Raw genomic sequence first — 11,268 nt, 5'->3', positions numbered from 1 at the left:
CCCCTTGCCTGCGCCCTGGTGCAATTCGCCTGTGCTGTTGGGGATTCTCCCAGGACGCCGGCCAGCGCCAATCAGGTCGCTCGGTACCTGCCCCCCGCCCCCAGCCTCGGCACCTGGCGGAGCGATGAGGTTGTGGGCTCGGTGCAGGACCCGCACTCGGAGCGCGGGCGAGCGCAGAGATGCCTCACGTGGGCCTCCGCAGCCGCCGGCGCCCGTAGGGACGCTCGCAGAGCCGGTGGGAGCCGAGCGCGGAGCGGCGGCCGGCGGAGCCGGGCGAGCCTCCAGCGCAGGGGACGGGGCGGGGCGCCGGGCGGCCGAGCTCCTCGCGGGGCGCCGGCTCCGCGCCGGATGTGCCTGGCCGAGGAGCGCTTTCGAGGGCGCCTCGACACCCAGGTAAGCGCTCCGCGCCGCCTCCGTCTGCCGCCGCCACGGTGCCCGGGGCTGTGCTCCATCTCGTGGGTCCGTGGGCGCTCGGCCCTCGCTACCCTCTCCGGCCGCTGGTGTGGAGGGGTGCGGCCGGCGGGGGCGTCCCCGGCCTCTGGACGCTGGTGGATGGCGGCACCCCCGCCTCCGGCCCGATGCCTTGGGTCCCTGTCCCCGGGCCACACCGGTGCGCTCCCCTCCTCCTTTTCCCCCGGCGGTCCCGCACAGACCCCACCCCCAGCCAGATGGCCAGGGGACGCGCTGCTGCGCGCTGGCCCCGCGACCACCGCGGACCCTGCGCCGGCCGGTCGGGAGACGCTGGAGGCTCCGCGGGCTCTCCTGGGCGCGGGCACTGGGACTGGGACTTGGGGCAGTGGGTGCGGGAGCGGGCGGGCGCTGCCCCGCCAGTCCACCGCCGTCGGTCTGTGGGTCCGAGTTGGTGCGCGGACTCCACGCAGCCCTGTGACCGGGCTTGGCTTGCTGGTGATTTTCCTGAAGTTTTACGAAATAACGAGGGGCCAGGTGCTTTCGCGGCTCACGGGGGACCGCTAACGGGGGCGGTTGGAGTCGGGGCGGGGTGGGGGACAGGTTTCTCTGCCAGCGAGCCGGTGTCCAGGACAGCCCGAGGAGAAAAGAAACCCGGCTCTCCCGCGGGGCACTGTCCTCCTGCTCTTGAACCCCAGAACCGGCCTCCTGCACCCCCACTGGGAGCATAGGGCGCGCCCAAGTAGAGAGACCAGGGGGCGAGCAGAAAGCTGCATTCTGGAACTCAGGTCCCTAACACCCAAGACTGGCCAGTATGGGGAGGCGCTCCGGGAGACCTTCTGGGAGGCGACTTCCTCGTATCTCTGGGACTCCGAAGGCAGCAAGGAAGGGCAGAGGCGAAGATCTGTTCCCTCTGCCAACGCCCTTGGGCTGTATACACCACCCGTGTTTTTCAGTCACGGCCATTGGGTTCCTTTTTGCTGCATGAAATTGTAGCGCCCTGGAAGCTGGAGCCTCCTAGCAAGTTTGCTGTGGCCGAGGTATGGATATCCAGCCACGAGTCAAGGCCCCTAGTCAGTTGGGGCACATTGTCTGGTCTTTTCCAGTTTGCAAGGTTATTGACCCTCGCTCAGCCCACCATTGGTCCAGCTGGTGAACCGGGTTTTGTGGGTAGTTCTCAAGAGCACCCTAGGGGGCTGATTCTAGGGAGACTGCAGTGTAACTGTCAGGGATTGATGTCTGTGCAGCAGGAATCTGTGCCCTGCTCAGTCCTCAGCGTCTGAGCCAGACCTGCTTTATACTGTGCCAGAGACTGTGTTGGGGGACTTCAGAACCCGGTGTTCACTTTGCCCGCGGTTCGGTGGGGTTTGAAGTCTTTGCCAGGTAGAGGCAGCTTCCTTTCTGTACTAATGAAGAACTCAGAGACGCCTTCTCTCCAGAGGTTCCAGCTCCTGTGCTGGAGAGGATCTAAACAAACAGGGTCAGGTTGGCATATGGAGAGAAACTGAACATGACTCTGTGATGGTTCAGCTGTGACATCAGGCAATTCAGCAGTCACCCCCTTCTCACAGTTCTCCACTCACTGAAGGGGCATGGCTATACTTTCCACCATCCTGGGGGTGAAATGAGGCAGGACCATGCCTGAATGGGAAAGCCTCTGAAGTCCTCCAAGATGTGGGAGGGTCACATGTGTGGATAGAAACCCTAGTTGTGGGCATCACTGGCATTCCTGCCCAAACTGGGTGTCTGCCTTCAGTGACCTCACCAGTGTTCTGGAAGGGCAAGGCCACATGGACTGTCTGCTGCTGAGAGAAGTGCCTCATGCTTTGTCCAAGGATCTGTTTTATCTCTGGCTTGCCCATCAGTAATTGGAAGTGAGCACTGTCTCAGTCTGTGTACAAACATCATCTGGCAACTGGAGAGCCTGGCCCAGGAACAGCCAGCTGCCTCACCCAAAGGCCCCCAGGGGTTTTTAGTGAACTGCTTTAAACTTTGGAAGAAGGCTAAGGTGGATCAGGGAAAGAGTCGGGAATCCTCTGGGTGACCATTTAAGGAAAGAACCATTTGGTCCTCACTGGGCAATTTCAGGTTCTGTCATTTGTGAAAAGTGCCCTGAGGTTTGAATCTGGCCTGGTAATTGTTCACACTAATGAAAGCTGCCATCATTTATTAAGTATCATTATGTGTGCCAGATGTAAGGCTTCACCAAATCAGTATTATCCCCATTTTTTGTGTGAAGAGACTGAGTTGGGGGGAGGTCAAATAATGTTCCAAGTTCATAAAGCCCAGATCTCTCTGGTCCCAGTGTCCCTGTTCCTTCCACAGGACCACATTCCTTCCATTAAGAACAGACACTTGGGATAGCTGAAAATCCAGAACCATCATGAGTAAAGACTGTCATTTGTAGATCCGAGAGCTGTTTGTGACCCCAAAAGACTTCAGGGAAAATGCTAGCCTGGGAAAACTGGGTGGTCTTCATTTGCTTTAATATATAAAGTACAATCTACAATAACATACCTATTTACCTTTCAATTATCAAACAATGAAAAGATTACTAAACTTTTGGTGGGGTTTTAGAGAAACAGTCACTATGGTGTGACTTGTTTGGAGGGCATTTTGGAAACATGTGTCCAGATTAGAAATGCCTATGCCATTTGATCCCATGATTCCAGTTTTAGGATTTAACTTGCTGTTATACCTGCAGAAGGGCATGAAGAGAAACTGTTCATTATAGCCTTGTTTGATCCTTGTAAGAACAACCTACCTGCCCATCAAAGAGGCACTTGTTAAATACTTTTTGGCACTTCCAAATAGTCAAGTACCATCTAATTTACCCATAGGAAAAAGAACTGGGAAGTTTACTATATAACTGATGTGGAACATCTTCAAGGTAGACAGCTAGAGGGACAAAACAGGATGTAGAGAATGTTTATGCCCTGTTATTGTTTATGTTAGGAAGAAGGAAGACAACTATAGACACAAAACCAAATAATATCTACTGCCTCCAGGGAGGGTGAACCTGTGAACCCTTTCGTGTCTTCCGAATTTTGAACCATGTGACTATACTAGCCACTTAAATATCCTCTTTCTCTGCCCTGCACCTAACGCGCTCCCTTCAACACCTCTCCAGCTGAATGGCGTGGGGAGCACCCTGTGCTGCCTTCATGTTACCTGAGAGGTTCCCTTTGGATTACAAGCAAAAGGACTTTGAGACCACATAGGGCCCCTGGTATCGGGGCCATCCAGGGTTCCTTTGAAACATGCAGAATTGTGCACAGAAGGCTGAGAGAAGAGGTGACTCTGGACAGCAGGCTCTCTGAGCTGGGTAGGCAATATATGCCCATCTAGCCTTGAAACAGTGTGAATAGGTAGAAACCATTCCATTGCCCTACTGTTCCCCTCTTCGGGGAGAAGTGTCAATAGCTGGATAGCATTGTGAGCAAGAGGATGACTTTGGACATCAACTAGGGCAGAAGAAATGGAGGAGGTCTGTTTCTGCTATTGCATTTGCATCTCAAAAAGCAGAGGAAGAAACACTGGAAAGAAAAGATTTGAAAATTATTCTGGAGTCTCGGGTTGTATTGTCCCAGAGGAGTAAGAAAGTTCATCAATCAGTGTGTCCCTAAATTTCCCTTTGGTTACTTCCCATCAGCACAGATGCCCACATTAGTTCCCCTGTCCCCAAGAGTTCCCTTTCCCGGATTTCCCAGTCTGGAAGCTGGTGAATGCAGGAAGGGGGCAGGTAGTAGATGCTGCCTTTCCCTTTTCAAGTGGGGCAGGTTTCTGAATAACAGAAGCAGTGGAAGAAAGATGCTTCCAGCCACAAGGTGGGTCCTCCAGCATCACTGGGTGGGAAGCCTGTGTAGGGAACTTTCCACTCTGCTAAGCACTCTGCCTCTCCTGTGTCAAGTGAACTCATGGATGTGTGAAAGCCCGACTCTTGACTTCCTGTCCTCTGCACAGTAACCTGCAAGAAAGGTACAGTGGCATCCCGTGGGTGTGCACAGAGCCCATTTAGGTTACAACAGCGTGTGGCTGCGCCTCACCTGCTTTGATAGTCTGCAGTGCATACAGGTTTGAACAAGGCACAGTTAAGGGACAAAGCAGTCATTGTCCTTGGTTTAGATTTCTCTTCTATCCCTGTGTGTCCATCAGGGCTGGAGCTGAAGATGGAGTGTGTGATGCTCCCGGGGATGGGGGAGGAGGAGAGACCGTTGTTGCTTTGGTCCAGATACTAGTGCAGAGAAGGCCATGGAGGTGGCTTGTGAAGCCCTCTGTCTGCACCCAAGAGGAGGGTCAGCAGGGGTGTCCCCTGAGCTCTGGGCCTGGACTGGGAGTCCGTCTGCTCTTTGGTAAAAACAGCCTGAGAGCCGAAAGCCTCGCTCTGCACACCGTTTCCTCCCACGCAGCTCGCTGGCCAGGACTCACCTCTGACTCCCATTCCGCCTCAGAGAGAAACAGCTTGAATTTTCCCCCAAATAATTTCTAGAGCACACGAAGCAACTGCTTTTATTATGTGCTACTGTTGCCCTGTGAGGTTGGTGGGGGAGCTGATCTGGACTCTCAGCCAAGGCTGCCAGAACCCAGCTAGGAGGGGGAGGCTAGATAGCCCACTATTGATAAAGAAGGAAAGAGAGAAGGAGGGGGAGGGAGGGAGGGAGGAAGGGAAAGTCAACCTCATGACAAAAAGAAAAGCTGTTTACTACCACGCTGCTAGTGGGCGAGAAGTTTAACCCACTTAAATTCAGAAAAGATCATTTTTCAAGATACTGGGAGGACAGATGAATGAGGCATGGTCCCCAGGCTTCAGCCGTGCGCAAGGCAGTGTGGGAAGGCTGAGGAAGGACACTCTAAGTAGAGGTGCAGGGGACAGGCTGTCAGGTGCAGAGGGGCAAACATGACTCAGAGGCTGTCCCGAGTAATTTGGATAGATTATTAAGGCCTTCCTGAGCAGGTGGGTTTTGAACTGGGCCTCGCCGGTTAGGTCCAATACTGATAGACAAGCTCGGGAGAAAAGACTGAGCTGAGAGAGCAGCTTGGGCAGAGGCTCAGAGCTGGGACAGAGTACGGGGTATTTTAAGAAACGCTGATAGTAGTACCGTCATTGTTTACCCAACCTCTGCCACAGACATAATACATGACCTTACTGTAGTTATGGTGCTGTTGGGGACCAAACCCAGGGCTTCTCTCATGCTAGACAAGTGGTCTACCACTGAGGTATATCCCCAGCCCAAAACACTGCATTTTAAGTAGTTAAAGGGTAAAATTGTTCACATCCCCATCTCCTTAAAATAGTCAATGACTAAAAATTTTTGGTGATAAAATCAACAGGGTTTGATGATGGATTAGATATTAGAGGTGAGGCCCACAGACCTATAAAACTAAGTTTATGTCAGATTAGCAACAGCTGGCATTTTAGATATGTGAAATCAATGTTTCTGATGCATCAAGCTACTAGTCACTGTGGCTTTTCCAATAGGGAGGCCACAGAGTTTAGGAGCAAGAGCGCTGGTGATGGAGGAAATTTCACATCACGTTTTTTTCTTTTTTTTTTTTTTTTTCTTTTTTTTTTTGGCAGTGCTGGGGAATCGAACCCAGGGTCTTGTGCTTGCAAGGCAAGCACTGTACTGACTGAGCTATTTCCCCAGCCCTACATCACGGTTTTCCTCACCTATTCGTTCATTCATTCATTCATTCATTCAGCAAACGTGATTCATGCATCTGGCCCAAGTGCTGGGCTCACTATGAAGAGAGAGAAAGGGAGAAGCCATGGTCCCTGTACCATCTGGGGACCCCACAGTACAAAGAAGAGAGAAGAGAAGGTGTTAAAGGCCCCAGAAGAAGTGGGGACAAAGGGCTGTGGGAAAACACAATGTGATCAATAAGTACTGATTGCTAAAATGAATGAGCAATGTGGTAAACTATCAGATACCACTAAGAGAACAACTTGAATGACTAAAATTATTTTTTGGCATTTGGCCAGTGGCTTTCAAAAACTTGTTCATGTTACAAAACCCATGGAAATGGAAGTGCTCTTTGGAGAAGCCATGAAATCGTCACATATTAACATGACTGAAAATATAATTTTGATCTCTCTCAGAGTGTCTTCTACCACACATCACCACTGTTAAGAAAACTCTGCAAAACAAAACCTTTAAATTGCAAATATTCTGTCAGCTTACTTTTTTTCCTATGAATTAGGGGAAGATTACCAGGAGTCTATTTTAGTTCAGGAAACCCTTATACCAGCTGGTAGAACACCAGGGCTCCAAGGAAGCACACTTTTGGCAGTCTGAAGGTTGTCGATGACTTTAGCAAGGACAGTTTCAGCAGAGCAGTGAGGCCAGAAGCCAAATTGGGTTGGGCTGGAAAGTGAGCATTGCATTTTCAAGATACTAACAAGTATTTATTGAATATCACTGGGGATACGATGTTGGTAGAGCAGAGGAAGACCGTGCCCCAGCTTTTATGCATCAGGGAAAACAAGTTATCACCAAACAAATGTAAAGTGATGTTGTAATAAAGGCTATACAGCAAGGCTCACGGTTTACCAATGTTTGATAGATCATACAGGAAGGAGATGTGAAGTCAACCCGAGGAAGTGATGATGGAACTGAGACTTGAAGAATGAGCACTAAGGAGGGAGAGGACTTGGAAGTTCAGAGAGAATGTCCCAGGAATGGACAAAGGCCATAGCTTGGGAAAACATAGCATTTTGAGATGCTAAAGGCCAGTGGATCTGGGTTTCAGTGAATGAGAGGGGGAATTGTACCAGATGAGCAGAAGAGGAAGGGAGGGACTAGAAAATGCAGGTCTTAGCCACATTAGGAGTTTGCTGGATAGTCACTAAGTAATAAGCAGAAGGGTAGCATAGTCAGAATGTCTGTTTCAAAAAGCTTATTCTTGCTATTTAGTTAGATGGTGTATTTGAGAAGATGATCCAGGGAAAACCTGTTAGCAGATTCTTAAAGTAGACTGGGTAACAGGTGACAGTTTTTAGACTGAGACATTTGTCGTGGAGATGGGGGAAGTAGACTTAAGAGGTTCCAGAGGGCAGAATAGAGAGGAAGCAATGGTTTGATGAGAGAAGAGACAGAGAAGTTTGTTGAGAGTGAGTCCCCAGCTTCCAGCTTTGTACCAGTGGATGGGGTACCAGTCTCTGAGACAGGAAACATTGGTGAAGAGCCAGCCTTAAGGCAAACCTCATGAGTATAAATCTCAGCCGTGATGTACTTGAGAAGACTCAACTATCTCAGTGGAGGGGCAAGAGAGCAAGTGAGTATTCAGGCAGGAGTTGAGAGGAGAGGTCTAGGCAGGAGCTATGCTTTTGTGAATCACCAACATCTACCAGTCATTGAAACCTCAGCAGGGATGAGGCTGCCTAGGGAGAGAGGACAGGCTTATAAATGAAGAGCTGGTGTGGAACCTCAGTACCAGGAGGAGAGTGATCCTGAAAAGTAGGCAGAGAAAGATGAACCTGAAGATAGGAGGAAAAACAAGAGGGGGCATTGTCATGACAGCCAAGAGCAGAGTGTTTCTAGAAGAGCAGAGACAGCACAGGTGCTGCTGAGCTGTCAGTTAAGATGAGGACCTAAAAGGCCCATTGCCCTAGAAATATGGAGAGCACCAGTGGTTTAAGCAAAAACTTCGGTGGCGTGAAGGACCAGATATAATGCGTGGAAGAGGAAGTAGAAGGTAAGGAAATGGAGGCTGCACATGTCACTAAACCTTTCCAGAGGTGTGAGAGTGAGTGGTTTTATTCTGTTTTAATTAGAATTGGGTCATTTAAAAGCCAGTGGAAAGCCCACAGCCAAACATAATCAATGATGAGAAAAATGAATGCTTTTCCTGTAAGATCAGAAAGAAGACAAGATGCCCACTCTTTCCACTGTTCTCCAACACTACACTAGAAGTCCTAGCCAGAGCTATTAGGCAAGAAAAAGAAATGCAAGGCCTTCAAATAGGAAAGAAAGTGGTAAACCTCAATGCCAGAAAAGTAAAGACTAAACTGTCCCTTTTTGGCAGATGACATGGTGTATACAAAAACCCTAAAGGCTTCACAGAAATGTTAAATGAATTCAGTAAAGATATGGGATACAAAATTAACCCAAACCAGTTGCATTTCTGTATATCAACAACAAACTATCTGATATGGAAATCAGGGAAACATTCCCATTTACAATAGCACCAAAAAACATAAAGTACTTTAGGAATAAATAAGCTTAGCTAAGGAAGTTAAAGTCTTGTATACCGAAAACTATAAAACATTAATGAAAGATAGTTAAGACATCATAAACAAATGGGAAGATATCCTTTGTTCATAGATTGGAAGACTTAAGTTAAAATGTCCATATTCTCCAAAGCAGTATACAGATTCAATGCAATCCCTATCAGAATCCAGGGGCATTTTTTGCAGAAATATAAAATACAATCCTAAATTCATATGGAACAACAATGGACCCTAAATAGCCAAAATAATCTTGAAAAAGAACAAAGTTCAAGACATCATGCATCCATCCTTAAATCAAAATATATTACAAATTGCACTAATTAAATCAATATGGAATGGCGTAAAGATAGACACATAGGCCAATGGCATAAAGGTAGAACAAAATAAAGAACCTAGAAATAAATCTACATTATATGGTCAACTAATCTTCAAAAAGAGTATCAAGAATCCACCATATGTGAAGGAAAGTGCTCAGTAGGTTGTGTTAGGAAAATTATATCCACATGCAAAAGAAGGAAATTGGACTCTCATCTTATGCCACGTACAAAAACCAACTCAAAATGCCCAGACTTAAATGTAAGACCTGAAACTATAGAACTTTCAGAAGAATACACAGGGGAAACTCTTCATTGGCAATATGAAATCACAGGACACAAAAACAGAATAGACAAGGGGGACTGTATCACACTGAAAAGCATTTGCACATGGAAGGAAATGAGAAAGTGGGGGAAAAAAACCTACAGAATGGGAGAAAATATTTACAAACTATATTTTCTGATAAGAGGTAAATTTCCAGAATCTGTAAGAATCTCTGCTGTGGTTTCGACATGGTTTAAGGGTATCCCCAAGGGTTCATGTGTTGGAAGCTTGGTTCCCAATTTGACATTGTCGACGTGGTGAAAGGAACCTTTAAGAGCCAGAACCTAGTGGGCGTTCTCTGGGGACATCGCCCTGGAGGGGATTAGTAGTTCTCTTAGGACCACATTAGTTCTTGTGAGAGCGAGTTGTTAGGAAAAGAGCAAGTCTGCCAAGTGCAGGGTGCACGCCTGTAATTCCAGTGACTCCAGAGGTCGAGGCAGGAAGATTGCAAGTTCGAAGCCAGCCTCAGCAACGGAGGCCCTAAACAACTTAGCAAGACCCTGCCTCAAAATAAAAAATCAGAAAGGGCTGGGGAGGTAGCTCAGTGATAAAGAGCCCCTGGGATCAATCCCCAATACTGAAAAAAGAAAGAAAGAAAAGAACAAACCTGACTGCTCCTTGGTCTCTCACTGGCTTCCTGTCTTGCCATGAGAGCTCCCCACGCACACACCTTCCCACCATGATGCCATTTACCAAAGGGTGATGCAGCCAGGGGTGCTCTTACCAGGGCCAGTACTATGCTGTTTGAACTTTCACGATCCAAAACTATGAACTTCAAACCCTATTTTCTTTATAAAGTACCCAATGGTAAGTGTCTTGTTATAGTTACAACAACAAAGAACAGACTAATAAAAACTCCTCAAATGCAATAGCAAAAACCAAATCACCTGATTGAAAAATGGGTCAAGGAGTTGAATAGACATTTCTCCAAAGAAGACATACAAATTTCCAACAAGTATATGAAAAAGGTGATCAACATCACTAATCATCAGGAAAATGCAAACCAAAACTGCATTGAGGTATCACCTTGTACCTGTTAGGATAGCTGTTGTCAAAAAGTCAAAAGACAAGTGTTGTTGAGATTATGGAGAAACTTGGAACCTTTGTTCAATGTTGGTGGCAATGTGAAATGGCACAGCTGCTATGGGAAATAGGGAGGTCCCTCTAAAAATTAGACTACCATATGATTTGGCCATCTCATTTCTGTATAAGTCCACGAGAATCGAAGTCAATATCTTGAAGAGACATCTGCATCCCCATGTTTTTGCAGCATTAGTCACAACAGCCAAAATATGAAAACAACCCAGATCCACTGATGGGTGAATGCATAAAGAAAATGTGGTATATCAATTTGATGTCATGTTACTCCACAGTAGAGAAGGAGGAAATGCTACTATTTGCAATAGCATGGATGGATCTGTAGGACATTTTGTTAACTGAAATAAGCCAGTCACAAAGGGTCAAACAGGATTCCACTTACAGGAGGTATTTAAAAGAAACTCACAGAAGCAGAAAGTAGAATGGTGGTTGCCTGGGACTAAGTAAAAGGGGAATAGGGATTTGGTAATCAATGGGTATAAAGTTTCAGTTACACGAGATAAATATATTTTAAGGATCTGCTGTGCAACACTGTGCCTGTGGATAATACTGTGTTATGTATTTTAAAATCTGTTAAGATGATTGATCTCATGTTAGGCATTCTTACCATGATTTTTTTTTAAAGCCAATGGAAAGGATCCAATTTAGTGAAAAATGTATTATAAATGGAAAGAAGGGTAAGTGATAGTGTGATCTTCCTGAAAAGATGGGTGGATAGTGTCACTCTGCTGGTGGAGGAGCTGGTCTTAGGAGGAAGAGAGACTTCTCCCACTGTGCAGAGGAATCAGGTGAACATCACCCTTCATCCAGGGTGCAGAGAAGAGGGGGATGGTTCATCATGGGAGAAAGTGAGGCTGTTGTCTTCTGACAAAGAGAAGGACATTCAAAATGGA

General features: G+C 47.5%; 1 protein-coding gene across 2 annotated transcripts in view; it reads left to right on the top strand.

Annotated features, from left to right (window-relative positions):
- Positions 1-291: 291 nt before the first annotated feature.
- Fam163a (family with sequence similarity 163 member A) overlaps positions 292-11,268 on the top strand; it is a 64,872-nt gene continuing 53,895 nt past the window's right edge. For both annotated transcript variants that reach the window (XR_007104344.1, XM_047520915.1), the window contains exon 1: positions 292-393. The gene's annotated coding sequence lies outside the window, so the exon portion shown is untranslated. The remainder of the gene's footprint in view (positions 394-11,268) is intronic.

The sequence above is a fragment of the Sciurus carolinensis genome, chromosome 12 (genome assembly GCF_902686445.1).
Source record: "Sciurus carolinensis chromosome 12, mSciCar1.2, whole genome shotgun sequence".
NCBI lineage: Eukaryota > Metazoa > Chordata > Mammalia > Rodentia > Sciuridae > Sciurus > Sciurus carolinensis.
Note: the sequence above shows the minus strand (reverse complement) of the source record. Positions and strands in the feature narration are given on the sequence as shown.